General features: G+C 36.8%; 1 protein-coding gene across 1 annotated transcript in view; it reads right to left on the minus strand.

Moving 5' to 3' along the window:
* MGAT5 (alpha-1,6-mannosylglycoprotein 6-beta-N-acetylglucosaminyltransferase) overlaps positions 1-22,191 on the minus strand; it is a 131,453-nt gene extending 109,262 nt beyond the window's left edge. Inside the window, exon 1 of the mRNA XM_085320957.1 lies at positions 22,146-22,191. The gene's annotated coding sequence lies outside the window, so the exon portion shown is untranslated. The remainder of the gene's footprint in view (positions 1-22,145) is intronic.
* Positions 22,192-22,481: the final 290 nt, after the last annotated feature.

Genomic DNA, 22,481 nt, shown 5'->3' on the forward strand with positions numbered 1-22,481 from the left:
CACTAACCTCCAAAAGTCTAAACACAGTACCCCAGAAAGTTCTATATCAATCACTAACTAAGAAAAATTAGGTCAGAATCCAAATCAGATCACACTGGAATAACATCAATCTTCTTATTTCAGAGCTGTCACATTTTAAATCTTTCATATAGTTTCCACATAAATTATAAAAAGCAAAAGAAGTCTTTGCTTGAACAGAGACTAACCAAAAGTGACATTTCAGTTTAATGTTAGCCTTAACAAGACTTTTTAAAAGTTCACCTTCAATCGCTTAAGATACACATCTCTAAAGGTACTCCCGTCAAACAAACAGGAGGTATCTACCAGATCATAGCAGTACTTCCAGCACTGCAATCTGACAATATATTTTTTTCTTAACCTGTTTCTGTGCCTTTCTCTTAATTTCTAGCAGATTGACATATTCTACTACATCAATCCCAGTAAAACCAAAGAAGCCATTCTCATTTTAATTCTGTATATCTGTCATCTCGCAGCTAAACTGCACTCTGGAACCTGAGAGATGTACTCTATGTTTTGACTCTGCCAATGGCATGCTGCATAGCTTGAATGAGTTATACCCTGTTTCCTACACATAAAATAAATATTACGTAATATACCTAAGTCTTTGAAATCCATTGATGCAAAGCCATACAGAGAAAATCATTGGTATCTGTAAGATTGTCAGGCCTAGAGCTTGTGTTACTGTATATTTGAGATCTGGACCATAGATCTGTTAAAATAAATCAGCAGGAAGCTTAAGCCTCAGAAACTTCACCTATTCAGCTTAACTGGAATTTAATAGCAACATATGCTCTGTACAGCATCCTGAAGTGTCACTTACCAACTGACACATTATCGCTTTATTACTGATCTGGTATTGTAAAGCATTGAGACCTTTCATTACACTACTGATGCAATCACTTTCAGCACTATAACATGGATTACTTTTCACAACAGCAACAGTCTTCCAAGATGCAGACTTCAGTATCTTACCTCCAGGTAAAATATTTGAGCAAATTATAATAATCCAGTTTTGAAAGTTGTCAGCTGCACTATAAAGTGGCCACTTCATCTTACACTATTATGCTCCAAATATCCTTGACTGGCTCTGTAATTTACTGAAAAAAAATACAAAAATCAAATGAAGGCATCTCAATGGTACTGTGTTCCTAGAACTGATGGCATAGACTTAATTACATTTTTTACCATTGGATTTATTGCTTTTAAACTCAATATTGAGTGACACTGCTGACAAGGGCAGGCAAGGATCAGAAAAAAGCATCAACCTCAGCTTTTAAATATAGACTGTGTCTTTCCATCATAAGATGCAGCACACTATGCACATCCGATGGCACCTTCTACTATAAATTCACATTTTATCTACAAACTTGCTGCCAAAACCAAACCAACTGTATAACCACTGACAGGAAGACACTAACACAATACAGAGTAATTTTACAGTAATTTTACAGTGACACTTATGAGTTGTAATGAACTATATGAATCAATAGCATAAACCTACCTAACACATAACTAACTAGAGGGCAAAGTAAGTGATTTGACTGCTAAGTAATTAACCAATGCTCCAACTTTTTGCCATTCAGTATTAACCTCTTTCATTAAACAGCATCATTTCTTACTTTTTATGTAACAAGTTTCTGTCCATCTTTGACTGAGTTAGAGAGATCTACAGACTGGCAGTTCCTTTGGGACATTTATTGACTCCAGTTTGAGAAAATACTGAGAATACCATGAGAAAAGGCAAACAAAACCTTCACTTCTCTCACAAAAATCCAGCACACAATGATTTAACCAGTGGTCATTGCTACCATCTTTGCTACCAGACAAACTCACTTTGCTCATGTGCTGAGCCCAAGAGAAACTGAGTTGGAAAACACTAAACTGAAACATTAACAAACGCCCTGTAAACCCATGGCGACACCAAAAGGAACAGTTCCTCTTCCCCTGTTTGGGGAAGATTTACCGCACAAATCACATTGAATAACCAGGCTTTTTGTTTGGTTTTATTCTGTTTTTCCCTCCATTGGATCAGCTTGCTTGCAGTGCACCAGGTCCGCAAAGTTGAGCAGGATCACGAGAAATGCAGAAATCTTGTCAGAAGCCCATATTCACAGGAGTACAGCAGTACAGTGCTTTAGCTAACTCTGAGCAGGCAGACAAACCAATACTGCATATTTCTGCAACAGGAAATGTAAAAATCCAAGTTCTCTTTATATGTCCCTCTCCCCCCCCAAAAAATAAAGCCCAACACACAAAAGAAAAAATAAGATAACACCATAATGACTCCCTGCTCTCTCATAGTACTGATAAAGCAAATGGCAAATACAGCTAATCTCGAAGCTCGAAGGCAAAGCACAACGAAGAGCTGCAACAGACCCAACTCACACGTCTGTCAAGGAAAACAGACATGAGATGACTTCCTCCTAGCAAGACAGACTGGTGGAAAGTTTTCTTAAGACAGTTCAACCAACCAACTTTCTTAGTGTGGCAGCCATAAAGACAGCTCCCTGCTTTCCCTTTATCTGGTCCTAATAAACTAAAGGCAGAAGTTCCACAGAAATAGTTAAACTGATCTGTCCCCTCCACACCTCTTGCTGGCAGCAAATTAATCATAAAAGCTCAGGCAACAATAAAAGCTATCAACAAAAGAAAGGCTTGAGTAAGATAAAGCAAATTCAGTAATCTGCCCAAAGTGCAAAAGTGCAAGCAGGCAATTGAGCATGTTATTTTAGAGTTGTTTTACATATAAACTTAGATAGAAACTTAATGCTATTGCAACCAAGTCTTAAGAGCAAGTTTTTCAGACCTGCATTTCAGAAGTTTCACTTTCTGAAGCAGGAAAAGAAAGCAGCCCAAAGCTCCAGCTGAAATATGACTGCTCTAATAATCATTTAACCTTTAGTCGCTGTTAAAAGCTTGACCTGAACTGCTAATGCTAATAAAGATACTAAGCACTAGGACTCCATGACTTGCTTAACTCTTCATTTTGCAATGGTTATGAAGACTGATGCTTCTCTTCAAAGAAAGAAGAAACCTTTTCTAGAATTATTTTACTTGTGGAGTCAACCCAAATAAATACTCTCCAAAAGGACTTTTCATAAACCTCTTCATTTAAATTCCAGAACAGCAGTCCAGAAAATTGTACTTCTYTCCTGTTATCCTATAGGTACTACATGAGAGTTTATCCCGGGAGGAAGCACTGCCAGTGACAACAATCAAGTGAGATAACACTAAAACAACCCTAGTATTTCTTGGGTAGTTTTATCTTATTTATCAAACTCTTGTTACTAGCCTTAATGTCAGAATTATTTTTTGACCCAGAATGCATAGAATTGCTACCATAACTATGTAGCATTAATCAGGCCCTCGCTACTCTACATAGTTTCTGATTGACAATATTTGAACAAAAAGATATTTTCTCTTATAAAGTACAAATGCTTTCCAATAAGAGGTCAAACAAGCCAACTTATAAAGCCTATTTAACCAAGTATGTGCCAATACACTGTGGATATTTTATCCTGAAGATGTATTAATGGATAGGTACCAACCCCGCTTCAAAGAAAGATACTGTGCAAGCCATAACTAAGTCATCTTTCTGATCAAAAACATGCAGCTTTCTTGACTCTTGGAACTGCAGATACAGAACTGAAAGAGGACAAGGGGGATGCAAAAAAAAAAAAAAGTATCTTTATTTTCTGCCAAGTGCAAACAAATCAAGAGTTCTAAAATGTTCAGTCATCTCTGCCCTTTTCAGAGGAGTATGTTCCAAAGCATAGTCAGCGAAAAATCCACTAAGAATTGAAAAATCAAAAAGAGCTTTCACAACAGTGATAAATGCTTTATGAAAAAAGGAAGGCACAGAGCAAGGTAAGAGTTGGCAGAATATCAAGATCTTTAAATTCAAATTGGGAGATATATTCCCTTCATCTTCCTTACTCCCCATCTCAAATGGGGAATAATTTGTAACGTATTTTGCATCTTTACAGTACACTTCTTTGAGAACCAACATTTAAAAATGAAACATCAGCAGCAGAGGTATATTCTGCTAGTCAGGACTTTCTGTAAGGGAACTGCATTGGATATCCACTTCTCTAAAAAGTGGAGTGTTTTCTGTCACATAAATTAACTACAATTTACCAAATGCTTTAAGTAATTAATCTATTTGTTCCAAAATACAGTTACTAGGTAGTTAAGATACAAGTTTGTTGCTGTCCTCAAAAATTAAAATCTGAAACTAAGTATTTTGGTAACTAAAAACACTAGCAGGGGTTTCTTCTACATATTTCTGTTAAGCTTATCATAATATTCCATAACAACAAAATTTGGAACCACCTAGGTTACAATCTGATGAACTGTAAATAAAGATCACAACTGCTTATATTTGAGCTGAAGTACTTACACTGCAAACAAGTATACATCTACCATCTGGCACACAGTAATTATAGAAATTAAAACTTCATTTCTATGGCCTGCCTGTAACAATTTTTACTGATACAGTAATACTTGATCTTCTTAGGGAACATAATCCAGACTCATGCTGTTAAATGACCAGAGGACTATACACTATATGGCGTAAGCAGTTTATTAAGCTGGAACTAAAAAAAAAAAGAAAAATAAATAAATAAACAAACTTGCTCCCTACTAGTAACAGAAACAGTTTCTGTACTTTTACGTCATGCCCTTAAACTTAATCCACAGTCAAGGCAAATTAATTTCACACCTGCTGAGTGATATTCTGACAGATAGCACCACAGTAGGTCATTAATTTTCTTTCCTTTTGATTAATTTCCACACTATACACTGGACACAGTCTTTTGAGTTTTGCTATACACTGCACACAGTCTTTTGAGTTTCGATGTCTGAGTGCAATGCTTAATTCCTGTAAAGGACTAAATCAGTTTCTGGCCACATGCCAAAATGCAAAGGACCCAGATGTGATACAAATGAAAGGAAGTTTCGATAGGCCTGGCACTGTAATCTGCCCAGCCACACCTGTAACAGTGTCAGTCTCATTCAGCAGATTGTCAAATAACTCAAGTGCATTCTTTTTAAGAATAGCCTCACAACTAAAATGCTCAATATTCTTTACTTCTGAAATATTTCTTTACAGAACAATTCAGGAGCATTAGTATTGCAGATTACAGCAACTTTACTGAAACAATTGAGAAGTTACCTTTTTTTTTTTTTTTTTTTTTTTTTTGCCAAACAAATCTTTCACCATTTAGAGTTACTAACTTTATCTCTGATAATGTATAATGGTTTATTAAAACCACCCTTCTTTCAAAGGGAAATCAAGCTTACATGGAGCAAAAGAAGGGGAAGGAAGGGATAACAACATTCACAAACGTCAATAGCAGCCACTGTTGCCACCACAGCAGCAAGGGGAAGTTGTGGCTCATTTCCTCCCTCCATACCTGATGAAAAGCAGCTGAGGCCTTTGGAGGCCTGTTGTGCAAGCAGGTCCAGTTCCAGAGAACTGAGCCAGGCCAAGAGCTCGCAGCTGGGGAGCAGGCTTATCTCACCCTGCACTTTTCGTCCCTTGTAAGCCCTCACTCTCACTCCATCCTTTCTGCAAGATGTGCCAAACCAACAAATATCCCTCAGTGAGCTGGGTTCAGGTCACTGCAACAACAGAAACCTTTTTCTTACATTAGCTTTCTGTTTGTTTGGTGATCCAGGTTGTCTAACAGATGGATGAGGTTCATATCAGAACTGGCACAAATGAAAAGGAGAAACTGTATCTTTTGGTAGGGAAGAGCTGTTTACCATAGCCCCTCTTCCCCTTTTCAGCTGTTGCTCTGAATCACTCTGTTACAAAGAGCCTCATCCTCTGTATTGACTCTACAGGGACCTGGCCTTCCTAAATTCCAGTTAGTCTATGCTTTCTTCCTTTCTTCTCCCTTCCTTTCACTTCCCAATAATCTACAATACAGCTAACATTAAACAGCCATTAGTGCTTGTACCTCCTTCAGAGTTTCCTATCTCTTTTTCTCACATCCCAATAACATAGTGAGAGCAAAGTGTAAGAGCAAAGAACTTCTTAATCCCTTCCTGACCACAAGAAAGAATAATTGGGGAGGGGTGAGGGTGGAGAAAGTATGCTCGTATGCTTACCAGCAGCCATTTTAAGTGTTAGAAGATATCACAGTGAAGACAAAATAAGTGAAGAGAGTGAAGGGGAAAGTGGTTATGTGGTTTTATAAAATCACATTGAACACATGATTCAGTGCGCATGGCCTGGATTTCCAAATATAATAGGCTGAGGCTAGGAAGATGTGACCTCTTTTGGCTCCATTTGTGCCAGCAGAAGTTGCTACTACAGTCTCTCCAACCAGAAGTCATAGCCTCCTTGCATCTGCCCATGGAATTAGCCTGAATAAGTGTTCCCAAGACATTTCAGTCAAAACAAGTCAGACAAGTAGTTATTTGCTATTTAAACTACAAAGTTAGTCTGGCTATTTTGATTAGAAGATAGTAATTATCCTGCCTGCTCCATCAAGATTGCAAGAATCTTTCCTACCATCATTCTGTTGTTCCCTTCTGGTCCAGCGTACTGACAAGTACCTTCCTATCAAGTACTTGATCAAAGGCTCTGCATAAGCTCGAGATGTTCATTTGATAGGCATTATAATAGCTATCTGTTTATTTGCCAACATCATTTTTCAGTATGAATAGACAAATTTTACTGTCGACACCTATAAAGAATTTAAACGAAGAATGAAGTAGAACCTGGATGAACAGGATTTAACTGCTGAACAAAAAGTCAATGTAAACTATCTCAATCATTAGAGATTGCAAGATGGATTTTTTGGGCACAACTCCTACTGCTGGYAATAGATTACACCAATTCTGAAAGAGTCAAAACTGTGCAAGAAACAGCTACAGTCTGAACATGATTTACCTTTCAGTCCTCTCCCCAGTTACCCAAAACATCGTACAAAAGAGACCTTCAGAAATATCCATAAGTTTCTGATGCCAGCACTTTTTGACATCTAGGTGCACTTTCCTTTGTACATCTCATTTCTAAGGGCTGCTATAGAAGCCATTCTCTTTCTACTTAAGATATCTCTAGCTGTTATCTCCCAGATCTCCTTCTCTTTCAGGGGCATACAGTTTCTCTCCTCCTTCCTCAGCCTGGCCTTCTTTAGATGCTACTAGCTGCTACCTGAAAAGGTGAGGGTATAAAATAAGAAAAGTACAGAGTCATTTAAAAATACAAAAAAAAGACACACATGAAGATTTTGGCCTTCAAAAAACACCAAAAAACTTACTCTGCTTCTCTGAAAAAGTTATACTTTGAAAGAAATTTCACCTTCCTATATATTTCAAGCAAGAAAACAAGTGAACCTCAACTCTCAGGCAGAGTCTTAAACTGTTTCCTCTCCTCCTCACACAAATAAAATGAGATTTACAGTAGTACACAGAAAAAGCTTACAAAATTCCTTTAATTTTTATACCATTTTGTAAATTAAAACCAAAGAACAATAAATACTGCATTTAAAATTGTTGTGGGTTTGTATATATCCATTATGTATATAACCATATATCAAGCAGAATTTCTGAAAGCAAATCTCAAACAAGTGATTACCACTGAGGCAACATGATGGAGAATAAAGTGGACAAGTGATATATTTAGCCTCATCCTATCTTTGTCCCTAGAGGAAAGTGTTCTTCTAGAGTGGGAAGGGGAGGAGGAAAAACCTTATTTGGTATGTTAAAAAAAAAAAAGAAAAGAAAAGAAAAAAAAGAAGCACTTAGGAAATGAAGGCGTGTTTTTTTCTCAACCCTGATAACCTGCTTTAAATAGTCTTATATAACCATAAAATGAGATTATATTTGCCTTGCCATGGATTTAAGCTTGTATTTTTCAGTCTGAATGACAGAAGGTTCTTTTCCTCTGCTGCCCCCAATAGTTTTCTAAACCTACTCTGTTTAAATAATTCTGTCATCCATCATAGAATCATAGAATTGGTAAGGTTAGAAGGGACCTCTGGAGATACCTAGTCCAACCTTCAAGAGAGTGGCCCATACAGGGATCAAACCCGCAACCTTGGTGTTATTAGCAGCACACTCTATCATTTCAAATCAATTTAAACTGATTGAGAAGAAAGCGGTAAGGTAGTTTTTTGCTTCTGTCTGAGCTGTACAGGGATTATATAATCTGAAACAACTTGTTACCCTGCCCTTTGATTTTTGCCAGAACAAGAATTCCACCACGCCTGCTCTTTAGCATGTTCTCAAATAGGTAAATTGTTCCCAAAGCTGGGGGAAGAAAAGCTCACAAGTCAGCTCTCAGAAAACACTTATAAACTGAAGTATTTTCATCAAATGAAACAGTTTTCCAAAAACAAGCAAAAGTGGATCCACTTCAGTACTAAGTATTCTCTGTAAGGCCACATTAAGACAAACTTCAGCAAAGCTTTTTGCCACTGCAGTAGAGAGCAGTCTACATATTGTTCATCAGTCATACAAATGGAAGGAAAGAAGAGGAAAAACAGGTCCCTTCTAGTAGGAAAATCTTATGGTTTATTAACTAGGAACTTCTTCACACACTACACAGGGATGAACATAATTTGAAAACACTATACTTGTAAAGCTAAGCATCCATATATATGTCAAATATGATCTGAATCACAGGGACAAGATCTACAAGGCAATTAGGAGTGAGACTTCCACGGTTCATTCAAACACATTAGTTTAGCTAATCAGTTCAGTTCTCCATTGTATCATCAGTATAGATGTATTAAGAGCAGCATTAGTGTAAGCAGCAAGGCTTCCTTCCTCCTCTCCACATCAAGAAAAAAAGCTTCTAAACGAACAAAAAAAACTCTCTAGTTTTGACCTATGGCACCACAGAGAGCAGAAGATAAGCTGCCATGGCTATAACCTGCATAACAGTTTTCCATTGTTGATGCATCCTAAACTCACAGCAATGCCTGTGTTGTTTGTTGTGACATGCAAACCTTTTCACTTGCAGAATCAGAATGGAAATTCAATAGGCAATATTGTCTATCTCTAGAACGGTCAAAGTGAAAAATACTGCATTTTGGACTAACTTGGAAAAAGTTTAGAAGATTTTTCAGGACAAATACAGTGATATTCAAAGTGATATTCCTCAAAAGGAACTTCCATTAGTAACAAGGGGGGCATTTAGCTGCTGTATCCTTTACCGAATGTTTAATTAAATGAACAGCTCTCTAAGATATCTGGCATCAAAGATGCAAATCCAGTGGAATTACTTCTACTTGTTGATTTTTCTCCTGGATCTCCAGAGCAGACTCAATGTCCACTCCCCCAGCCTGCTGGAGAAATACACTGTAACAGGGCATGTAAGTTAAGTGCCTTCCTAGGATCAAATTAACATTAGGTAGGTAAAGGCAAGTAGAGGCTGTGAAACCAACCCACAATACTAAACCCAAGTATCTATCTATAAATAAACCCACAAACATTCTGCTTTCAGACAAGCCTTTTGAAAATTATTACAACCTTCACAGCAGCTATTCTAAAGCCGCACACAAAGTTGCCAAAAGATCATCATCTACAGTTCAAAACAGAATTTAAGTGGTCTTCAAACAATACTGTAGTACTAGCAGAGGGGATAAAAATGAGCCACTATACTGACACCARAGCAGCTGGATGAATTTCTTTAGCACTTAGTCATACCTAGTGAAGAGGAAAAAAGAGACAGAGACAGATTTTATAAAATTAAAATATTAGTTCCTTTCTACTCACTGGGGAAGCATGCTGGCAAATGCATCTTTAAAAGATGTGTGGGTACAAAAAGTCTTTTTTCATTTAAACTCTGTCACTGGGCTACATGAATTTATCTTTTTAACAGCTAGGATTTGACAGATAACCYGCAGATAACAGTTTAAGGCATTATTTTATCACAGTTAGTAGCATCTAGAGCAGTCTGATCACTCTGTAAGCTACAATCACCAGGATCTAACATAAACTATTCTATCACTATCTTATCTTAGCCTGCTCACTTATACCTGTGTGCAGAAAGCAGGAAAACAGTTTTTGAGCCATGTGGATGGTGGCAGAGTACAACAGTATCTGTGACTAGAGGGGAAAACAAACAAACAAACAAACTCAACCACAGTCACTAATCCAAGTTAGGTCTGCTCTTCAAAAAACAAAAACATCAAAAAATGTTCATACTTATAGCCTGACAAAAGAAATAATACATTTGCTCAACATTTCCCGTTATATTTCAGGTGTATATCATATTCCTTCCTACAGCTGCATGCCACTCAGTAGCTTCCATGATTTACTCCAAGTTAGGCTGCTGTTACAATAAAGATGACTCTTTAGATGACTACAGTCGGGATCTGACACGACTTGGGTTTTGTTAGGCATGAAGGGTGTTTTGGAAATCTATGCTCTTAAAACATCTATTTAAATCCAAAGTTATTATTAAATAAAGTGGAAAAAGCATTTTACATATGACTTTTAATGGCTTTCATTAGTTTTCCAAATTTGAGAGCAATTCTTATCTTCAAGGCAGTCTGGTAAGTTGCATTTCCCACAGGTAATGTTCATTTAACCTCTTCTCTCCTAGCAAATTGTTCCTGCTCTCCTTACTCAGCCTGCTGTATCTGAAAGAGAGCACAGCTTGCCCAGTTAACTTAATGACTCCTTAACAGCAACTTAAGAAAACAAACAGAAAAATCAAATGGTCTTCTCCCCGTCATTCTGTAACATTCTTTAGTATTAGAAGGATTTGTTTTGTTGTTAAAAAACAAAACAAACAACCACATTGCTTTATGGGAACAGGGTATCATTAGACACCTAAAAACTGCATGCAATGAAAAGTGAATCACTTCAAAGAGCAATCCAAAAAACAGCCAGCTGACAAAAGGGGAAGCTTAATTATTAAGACAACAGCTAGCAGATTTGCACAAAAATTTAAGAAGATAACATTTCAAAAGTTATCTAAACTCAGATTTATATTTGGTACCTTGCTCTGCTCCGCTTTCCAATGCTGTAACAGGCCATTGAGACAATATGAAGAATCAGACATTTTCTCCTTAATATTTGTCATCTGTTTATCCTGATTGACTATTTTTGGCATAAGGACGGTCTCAGTAGAGATATTTATACAAATATCTAAAATAATCAAGCCCAATATGTTACTGCAATAGCACAAAACCATAAATCAGTTTTAGTACCAATAACGTACATGGAGAAAACCTGCAGAAACTACAGTACACTCACCAGTCACTGACCTCATCAATACACATTCAAAGCTTGTGTCACCCGGGCAGAGAGACTGACCTTCAAGAAAAATGGCCTCAATCATTACAGACAGTTGCTTGAGGTCAGTTGAAAAAGCCACATCAGAAATAAGACAAGCAAAGAGTTGTTGTAACAAGCAAAATCAATTGGCCTTCTAAAGGCTTGGAATCCTTGCTTGAAACTAGCTGTTTTGAGAAGTGGCTGATGAGCAATCCAAAAGAAAGGTTCGAGTTCATCTCAAATGTATTATTAGCTGATTACAACGAAGATTCAGCATAGCTACACAAATCCCATTCACAGAGCTCATTAACCTCTATTTAATTTTATAGATAAAAAAATAATTCTATCCAGGTTTGTCTGCTAGAGATGTCGGTAAGCTGTTTTGCTGTGTCTGAGTTCTAGAAGTCAATGAGTTCAGTAAATAAGAATATTTTCTAAGTTATTTATTAAAGACAGACTATGCAAACATGGGAAAACACTCCAGAAGTACATTTTAGGGTGTCAGAAGTGCATGAAGCTAAACTTAGATGTAGTGTGTATGAGAAACAAGATTTTAATACATACAACGAAACTTCATCCTTAAAAATGAAAAGGGGGAAAAAAAGAAAAAAAAAAAGCAAAACCCATTCAAAAACCTGGATTTTGAAAGAGATTTTGCCTCTTTTCTAAGCAAAGAACAACCAAACCACTTCTCAGACATAACTAAAATCCAGCTTGACTAAAAGCAGGACGTCCATTTTTACCTACTGCTGAAAAAAAAATTGAATTTGGACACATCTGCTGAATAAGAGACTTCATTCACTAAAGGCTTTGCACTTAGTCTAGCGGAAGGCTGCTTCCAGTACAGGAAGCAGCCAGGCTGAGCAGAACACCAGATGCATATGCTGCCCACGTATCTCCTGAAGGCCAAACGAAGAGGGAGAACAACACAGCCACTTCAGTCTTTTAGGATGTAGAGCAGGAGGAGGCAATAGTAATAGCAGTAATTAAGTACTGGTGACAAAGAAAACATGCTTCAAATTACAACAGATGTAATCAAAATGGGGGAGGAGGGGGACGCACCAAAGCCAAGGAGGAAGTGAAGGTATGACCAAACTCTGAAAACTGTTACCCAATGTTCTGGAGAATTTCTAACACTTCTCCCAATGATTATTTTTTTGATCAGTTTTACAGCTCAAACACTGATCTACCTGAAATGAGATTTTAAAGGTGGGGTTTTTTGTTTTGTTTTGTTTTAAAACATATAGGGAAAGCTGGAAGTAGCACCATAATAAGACAACTGCCAGCAGTGCACTCAACCATATCATCAGCTAAGCGAGAATATACTACCAAAATAAATAAATAAAGCTAATAACATTTGACAGGTTTATTCTTCCATTTATCAAATGAAGTAAGACAAAATTGGTTCTTATTGTATACAGTAAAAAATAAGCAAAAGTTTTTATTCTTGCATTTTGTGGACAGGGTTCCCTCTTTTCTGAGCAACAGGCTAGATCCCCATGCTACAGGGAAGTTGGAAACTTCAAGCATTGTAAGGTTCCTAGAATAATTTCTATCAAGCTACAATATTTTATTAACTAAAATAAGCTGCATCAGCAACCTATTTATTTAAAGAACAAAGTGTGTGGCATCTTTAAAAATATTCTGTAGCTTAGCAAAAGGCAAAAACATACCTTCACTGAAAGAAATCTATTTTCATAATATATCTCACGCTATTGATTCTGAATGTGTGTAAGTTGTATTTCAGGCATTTTATACAATGAGAAGGATTTTTTTAAATAATGCAGATACACAAAGACATATCCATAGTACTTTCTACAGAGTGCAAATTTTAAGTACTTTCAGAAGTAATGAAGAATTCAGCCTTCTCAATGAGACTGCTGCTTGAACACTTTAAATCAGAGGAACCAGCACTGCCACAGAAAGCAGTCACTTTATCACTTTCTACTTCCTTCCCCAGTTTATACAGTTAAAAGATGAAGACAAGGAGGGAACTGTTCCACTTTGAAACGTGATTGGCCAAAGCCCAGAAAACCATTTACAGCCGCATCAGTTTCTCAGCCAGTTCACTTCACTGCCACACAAACACTCTGCTAGCAAATGGGCAGATTGGTATGGGGGCACAARTTACGTCCAACTGCAGCCTTAGAGCTTGGTAAAGACCAAGAGTAATGACATTCCTATGTAAAAGCACCAGACAACTCTGGTGTTAATTTTCCTCTGATCCTTGAGCACCACATAGACTATGACCAAATTTAAAAAAAAAAAAAAACAGAAATACTAAAACAGAGTGCTAAAACCTCCAGGTTGCACACAACATCTTAATACAATATTCTAAAGTACCAAATTATCAACAGGATAACAGAACTCAAGTGYGCCATATCCAGTGGGAACAACTCCTCAAGTCTGGTTCTATCCTTGAACAAGAACAGCTGTCTGAACAGAGGTCAAAAAAAATTCCTGGCAGAACAGAGTGCAAATGGCAGACAAACACAAAAGCTCACACTGCTCAAGTACATGGGATGCAGACAACTTATATTTCAAATATATAAAGAAAACTACAGTCTGATTTTCCCAAACAATAAGAAATGAGATTCTCTGGTCTCTGTCTAACCTTTCCTTTCAGGTGTAAGAAATGCAAATTTTTTGTAGAACACTTTTTGCCATATATTTTAATTGCAATAATATTTTTCAAGTACTTTTTTAAATTAAGAGTATCTGTTTTTTTCCATTTAAAAAAMTTACTGTTTTCTTTGTTCTAGACATAACTACATGCATTCCAACATCTCAGTATGTGAGAAAGTTTTCTTACATGTTTTAAGTAGCTTAATCAATACTGGCATTCTTCTRTAACATTACACAGTGCACAAGCTATGCAACTAGTACAATATGGAAGCCACTATGTCAGGCAATGAATCAAGGTACAAGAACTTTAATAGAAGCTGAACAGGAGCTAAACCTGTTACCAGCCTTTGCTCGGTATCAGCCACTACAGCCCTCAACAGAAAATTTAAGAATACACTTGGGCCTCGTTGTACTAGTTTCCATATACAAAACCAGAGATTTCAATAGTATTTATTCAAAGAGAGCTTAAGTAAACTGCAACGTGACTTTTACATCAGCACAGAACTTTACCTGCTATGCTTAAATTCTTGTTACAAAAATCTGTTCCTTTTATTATAGGCCCATTGCTCACAGAATCACTTTTGGTAACATATCATGTTGTAACAACTGTTCATTCACTGGACGTGCAGCAGCCAGCTTGGATAAATCAGCAAACAAAACTTACCAACTTCCAGAGGGCAAGTACAACTGTCACAGAACTTCACCTCAGCTGACAGTAAGTGGCAATTCTTAATAGAAGCCAGCAGAGCTCAAAATCTGAATCATTTTCCAGTATGAAACTCTTCCTTGCTCCATTAACTTATTTTGGTGAGAATTTTGGTAAGACAAGTGAGGTGAAAGCTACTGTAACCTTTTCCTCAAAGGAATCATAATAAGTGCTATAATGTCATCAATCCAGAGGTAAACAGAATCACTTAAGAGATTCAAACAAAGACTAACAGATAGGGCCATTAACTGAGACAGTAAGCTTCCCTAGAAATCTTGAATCACTGGGGTCTAGCTTCAGAGGTGTCAGGTAAATTTTAACAAATATTTGTGCAATGTGTTTCATTTCTTACGTATTAAATGGATAATCAGTAAGGCAGAACTTCAGACTTTTCCAGATTTTTTTCACTAGTTTGGCAGTCATATATTTAATAAAAAACAGTATTCAAACAAGAATTCTAGATTACCATCCTAGCTACCTAAAAGCACTGTTTATATTTCTCTATCAAGAGAAGCTACGATATCAAGACAAAGAAAAAAATTATTTCTAGAACTGATTTACAAATAAACATAACCAGTATCTAAGATAAAAATAATTATTAGAAATATGCATATAATTAAAGTATAACCATAACATACGAGATTAATTTGATTACAAGCTCTTAAAATTAGACTAAATATTTCACAGTAGTTGATTTTATCTATAGTAAAATAGCTGTTAATTTCATTGGAAAAAAACACAGAAGCCATTGCAGCATTCTACTCCTGCATGCTATTTTTTTAATCTAGTATTAGAAAAATATAATACAGATAGACCTTAAACATAAACAGAGTGAAAATATATTTTGCCATATTTTTGGAAGACTGATAATAATAATGATGAAATTACTCTCCATGAAGAGAAATACAGAAGGGAAATTGTTCATTTTAACAAGAACTTGCAAAAACATAATCAGTGTGCTAAGAAACTAATGTAGCTTTAATAATTTGATCAAATATTCTGTCTAATCTAATCTAAATTGGAGTTTGAGTGGTAAAGATTGAGAAATCAGTGTCTTCTTTTTTTCCTCCTCCTGTATACGCAGTGCTTCATATCCTCTTCCTGTTCTGTCAGATCAGAAGTATAAATACTGATTTGGCTGACAAAAATCATACATAAATACAGTAGGAGTAACAATTCTAAATTAAAACTGAGAGAARACCACTAACTAATTTGGTTTTACATCTACTTAAAGTTTGTTCCCAATTTCCGGATTTAGTTTGACTTCCATACAAGCAGTTTGAGCTCTTTAAAAATCTCTCTTGAACAAGTCATTTCATTCGCTCCTCCAAATATTTTTTTCAGATTCTTTCCTGATCCATTTCCATTTTTCATAATCCTGGCAACAGAGGTATGTATTTTAGCATTTCCCATCTTGAAGCCCATCCATACACAGGGACTGAAAAATAGTTCCCTTTCTGCTTGCCAGAATGCATTGAAAAACACCACTGCCAGAGCATCAGTTTGGAGCCTTACTTGGACTGCTTGCTAGTTGTTTTTAAAACATCATACTGCTACCAAAGGAATAGCCCTTGATTTGCAGCCCCTCCCCCTGCCAAAATAATCTCCCAGTCCACTGTATGCCTACCATTAACCAAATATATCTTTGTCAGGACTGCGGAAGGATACCAAAGCAGAGTTCTTGGAGTTTTTTGGGGTTTTTTTGKTTTTTTTTTAATAGTATGGTAAGCAGATAGCAAAGTTTGTATCCACAGACAATTGTATTTGCAGTTATGTCAAATTGTGTCAAAAGTTTCTATGTTAAGATTATCACAGCTTTTCCCTGGAAATGAAATATACCTATTTAGTTTCTCTCTCTCTCTCTCTCTCTCTCTCTCTCTCTNTTTTTTTTTTTTTCCAATTAAGGAAGAAGGCTCCTTCTCCAGGTGGCTCACATTCCAAGATTAGGTAAACAGAAAGACACAAGATAACTCCATTACATTCTAGGTAAAAGGGGACAATTTTAATGCACAGTTCAGACTGAAGGCAAGACAGGAAAAACAAAAAACAAAGCAAARCAAAAAAAAACTACACTCATCCTGAGACTCTGAGGCTGATCAAGATCTGGAGCTGCTGATCACTAAATTCTTTTAAGTAGATTCCATGTTTTCTATATTTATTGGTATCTAAAGTATTAAAAAGCAGCCAACTTTGAATCTAGACAGAAATGGGCAATTCAAACCAATAGTACGAGATCTGAGCTACCTCATAGTTCACACCTCCAGCACTAACTCCTATAAAAAATATTACTTTAAGTAATGTTTCTTTTAGGCAGAAACACTCTTAGCACTACAGTGCACTGAAACCATGTGGGACTTTCATTCTACAGTTAGGTCATGCAAACAGTTTCATTCAGTATTCAATACAATCATGTTACAATGTGTTAGTATAAGAATGAATAAACAAGTAACTTCAACCCTGGATAACTACCAGATTATAAACATTTCTAATGTTTATTCTAGACTTTCATAAGCTTGTTAAAAAAAGTAATAAGCACATTGGCATGTCTGATACAGAGGTCTAATATCACAGCATAAAACGTGAAGATAAATTGAAAGCTAGCATTTTCAACCTTTCTAGTCAACTATACATAACATAGTACAAAAACATTATAAAACTAGTAAATGAAATCATTGTGTGCACTCTCTTTGTAAGGGACCTATCAAGACAGATTCATGGAAAGTTATTTTAAAAATCTCATTTCAGATTTGAAATTGATCTGTTCAAAGATTTTAGCTATAAATACCATATCAAAAAGGCCCAATTTCACTGAATGAAGGAGTTATGTGTTTGTTTGCCCTAGCTCAAGTACTATATATAGGYGAGTCTAATATGACATTTTAAAATGACATTTCAGATAGATAATCTTCAATCAAAACACACTTTTCCATAAAAAGTCATTCCTAACACAAATTTAGTCCTGTGGGGTTCTTAGCCTGTGAAATTATCTTCCATGTATATCACATGTACATTACAACCACCCTCTGCAGACTCTAAGAAAAACTTTCAAAAATTGCACAAAAGCAACTAAGCGACATTTGCATTTTCATGCTGTCAGTCATATTTGTAGTGGAAAAGAAGAGAGGAATAGTACTCTGTACCAAAAGGAATGAACAGACAGAGCAAGGGAAAGGGGCAGGGGCAAGAGGAGGTAAGACACAGCATTTTGAAACAGAACTACTTGTCCAGTGAATATATGTAGATACTTTTGTACTAACAAGGATCTTATGTAAGAATGTGTTATTCTACTTCAGTGATAGATATTATAGACACAGGGACTATTGCATAATTTGGTGGAGTCCAAACATTCAGTATCTTGAGGTGTCACAAGTTCCCGTAAGACCTCCAGATAACAAAATAACAACTTYGGAAGGAATGAACATTCACCACAGCTTGCATCTTTTATGGCAATTTGATTAATAGTTATCTGAAGATGCTTTGATAGGATCTCAAAACAGGTAGTTATGTACCCAGTCACAATATACGTATGACTTACCTGTTTCTTAGGGAAGGGTGCAATACAACCTTAACAGACCTTAATAGAAGGAAGCAGCAATAAGCTTCATTACCTAATTCTAATAGGAATGAATAAAAATAAAAGGTTTTAGTTATAAAACTATTCCAGGGWAATGGAACTAGAAAAAACAGATTGTATGTCAAAAATGTATATACAGAAAAATCTAGCAAACTATATTATCCATGAATGACAACYGATAACAACGTAATCAGTTTTTCTAGCAGTATGGATCCCTTTTCTTCTCCATTTTAAGGAAAAAAAAAAAAAAAACACTCCACATTTCTGAAGTCACAGAAAAACAGCTTGCCTGTTATTTGTAAGTTATGAAAACTCCTTTGTCTAAGGGACAACTAGATCAACAGAAGTGGTCGATAATTTTCAAATATTACAGGCTTTTATCAGGAGGCAAAGAGCAGTAAGATAAATGTCAGTAGGTTAGACCAATAATCAAGGTTAAGCAGTTTGGAATGTCAGCGGGATGTGTGAAAAAATATGCTTAGCTAACAGGAAAAACAGGCATTTACGAGATTCATCAGATAAAGAAGGGCCAAGTTCACAGCATTCTTAGCTCATGCAAGCCATAAATAATAAATCAAATCAGTCACATTATTGACATTAACCTTCCTCACAAAAAGGACTTCGCTACTTAGATAGAAGGAATCCCTGTTCCCTAAGCTAATTTTCTCTCCTCTGTTCTTTCTCTGCAGTGTCTTCCTAGTTTGCAAGCAGCCACAGACATATGGAAAATGCCATAATTTTAGCAGAAGTCTTTCAAAGGAACTACATCCTGGCTTGAGCACACACACAGACTTCAAGGAGTCACCCATAAAAGAGACAAGACTTCTCCTTGACACAAAGCAAGGACAAAACCCAACAAATTCATTACAAACCAGCTTAATCTTTCCAGCTTGAACAGAAGAATGAGACTATCCACCCTGAAAATTTTTGGACTGACACAAAAAGCAGCTGCCTCATATCTGAGAGATGTGTCATCATTTCAGTGTCACTCGTTCTCCATAATGACACTGGTCCTTCCTCAAAAAAGTYTTCCTCAAATAATGTCCAATAGAGCATTTATCTCTATATCCAACCAACATTAGCCTGCATAAACTTTAGTCACTTCTCCTTGTGGCCATCAATCACAGTAACAGTTATAAATATATACGAGCAAACAAGAGACTAGCAAAAAGACTGGGTCACAAGTGATCAAAATCAGGCCACTACCAATACAAGATCTGAACGATGACAAATATTCACATAAGTTACAGGCCATTGTGTAACTCTAGACTCTTCCAGAAATGRAAGTGAGACCTAGATAATGAAGCATTTACTGCTTCAGCAATGTATGCTAGCAAGAGGAGTCTAAATAGGAAAATAAGAATGTTTTACATGCATACATATGCACACATGCAAGCAAAAAAGAAAACAACTTTTTCTTCTGAAATGTGAAAAAGTTTATTCATTCTTTAAGTATGTAAGAAGCACATATATATGTGGTATGTGGAATGCACAGATGCTAACTCTACAAAAGTAGAGAGGAATAAAGGATGACATTGTGGTATTGTATCATTCCAATTATTTAAGTGATTTTTGAAATTGATGATACAATAACACTGGAATTGATTGATTGAACAGACAGTTTCCCCTTTTCAGATTCCCCAGCTGATTAGCTCTGTGCAGCATGTTCATCTCTTCCAACAGATGCTCTCGCTGTTCATTACTAAATTGCTGCTGGAGTACTGCTTTGACCCGGTTTGGAACCAGAATGAGCAAAGAAGTTCGGGAGATGCTTTGGGAATAACATACACAAACAAGAACAGTATCAGAACCTAGCTTTTTTGATATTTGTTATATTGGATTTCTTTCCACCATTTATTTAATGGATGAAGCATGGACTAAATTAGACAGTCTGTCAGCAAATAGCTTTTAAGTAATGTTTGCCAGTGCATCTCCCATACAACTGCTTTTCCTAGGAATAAAACTGAGCTAAGTCTCTCATTCTCTTATGAGACATTAAGCCTTCTTTAGAATTCAAACAGCTCAAAATATGAACATTGTATTCACAAAAGCCTTCAAAACGCCCACTACACGGCTAATAATCAAGTTATTATATCACTGCAGGACACTTTGTGCCAACTGTTCCTAATGTTTTCTTAAAATTTTAGATACAATGTGGGGAGAAAAACTGCACATCAAGCTTTTTTATTAAAACAAAAGAGCAGACTTGTTGTTTGACAGCAGCATACAATGCCATAAAAATAACTTTGCAAACAAAACTAAAAAAAAAAAAATCAGAATTCAAGGGAAATGAGTGGTATTAATAAAATTTTATACATTACTTAAAGTGCAGAAGCTGATGGTTTAAAGATTTCTTCCCCCCTTCCTTAAATCAGARGAAGGAAAGGAAAGAGAAACTGGGTGGAGGACCTTGTATCAACTGTCTTTATTCTAATCCCTGTCAGGAATTCAGAGCACTTCATTATTTTGCCAGATTCTATTTTATGAAGCAGATTAAGGATTTTAGATAATTTGCACACAGCTAACAGCTTCTAAGTTTCAGGCAGTTCACTTGTGGGAGCTTAAACAATCAGATCTTCTTAAACCAAGTGGTCAGCCACTTTGCCTTTGAGCATCTTTACAGTCTAGGCTGCGTGAGATGGCTTCCTCCTGGGAAGCACAATGAATTTATTACACAGAAAAGGGAAAAATGTGTATTCTCATTTAATCCTTATTCTGCTCATATAAAGATAACCATATTTTATAAGAGAAAACAGCCTGTATACATCAAATTAAGAAGAACAGAACCTTCCTTTTGGTACATACTTAAGGTACCGCTCCTAGGGCCACTTCAAGACTAAATTATTCCCTATATTATCCCACACATGTAAAGAGTGGAAAGCAGTAGTGCAAGTCACCTTATATATAATAAAAATAAACAGAAAAAATGAAGTTTTTTTTTAAAAAATACATAATAATACTAGGAAAAAAAATCCCCTACTATTAGGCTTGGTATAGCCACCTGTAACTATGTAAACTATGGGTCTTGCAGAAAGTAGTCTCTCATGAAGAACAGTCAGAATCATTACACAAAGATGAAGAAAGAAAAAGCTAAATCACGCATTTAAACTAAATTGGGTTCAGTGTTCCCAGGCAAAATGTTTTCAATTATAAATAGCAAGAACTAACAAGTTCTTCCTTTTTAAAAGAAGTTTTCAGTCTTTTCTGAAATAGCAAAACTATTTTGAATGACTGGAAGACTAAGATCATCTCATTCATTTCAGAGTAAACACACATCCTTAATCTGCCAACAAGCTCAAATATTGTGCTGCTGATGAGAAAGACTAATAGATACAGTAAGTGATATTCCCTCTACCCTATCTGCATCAACAAAATACAAGGCTGTTTGCAGAGATAAAGCACTTGCACTACACTCAATCAATATTAATTCCCATACTTAGGAGTATAAACTACGGTGGTGAAAAAGCTACCATACTATTTGCAGGCAGGGGGAGGAGAAGTGAGAGCTTTTTAGATAAATATGCCTACATGCTCAAATACTTGACTCTCAAGATTGAACCTTCATTTAAAGAGCATTCTATTCTCATTGTGGTTATCAAGAGAGATTGATATATCAAGATCTAATGCAATGCTTAGTTCCCCAAAGTTTACTGACCACAAAACCAGAAAGAAAAATAAGCGCTTAGATGATCAGATTCACGGTGCATCACATCTGGAAAACGAGGAACCTACACTCCCCACAAGAAAGCCTCTACCATTATTTACTTCTTCAAAATCGAGTGTCATTTATTTTCTGCTAAATACAGCCCAAACCAAGTTTACCTTAGTTGCAAAAACCAGGACAGACTATAAAACGGCCCCAAAATATTATGTAAGTCCAGACACACGTATGCAATCGTATTAGGTCAAACACAGCTTCACACCTAAACACAAACTCTTACGATCCAGCCACAAGATGATGTGTGAGATATACTAAACCTGGCAAACGAAGAGTCATTTCCAACCTAAAGTTCAACGCATCTCTGGCGAAGAGCAGCAGGCACGGCAGACCACGGCGAAAGCTGGCCCGCAAACGACAAGCCGTGGGGAGCTGCTTCTGCGCCCAGCGGTCTGCGAGGCCCGCGGGGGGTATGGGACCGGCACCGGGCRGGCCCGCGCCCTCGCAGCCCGGGCCACAAGGCAAGATTTCGGCTAACTTTCGCCGCCGACACGGCGGAGCTCCGCGCCGCAGCTCCGCGCGGGGGAAGCGCGCCCCGCCGGCACCGGGCTCCCCGGCTGCCGCCGCCCGCCCAGCGCCGCCCGGCTCCCCGCGGG

The sequence above is a fragment of the Rhea americana genome, unplaced genomic scaffold, assembly GCF_003343005.1.
Source record: "Rhea americana isolate MKP2758 unplaced genomic scaffold, rheAme1 scaffold_67, whole genome shotgun sequence".
NCBI classification, from domain to species: Eukaryota; Metazoa; Chordata; class Aves; order Rheiformes; family Rheidae; genus Rhea; species Rhea americana.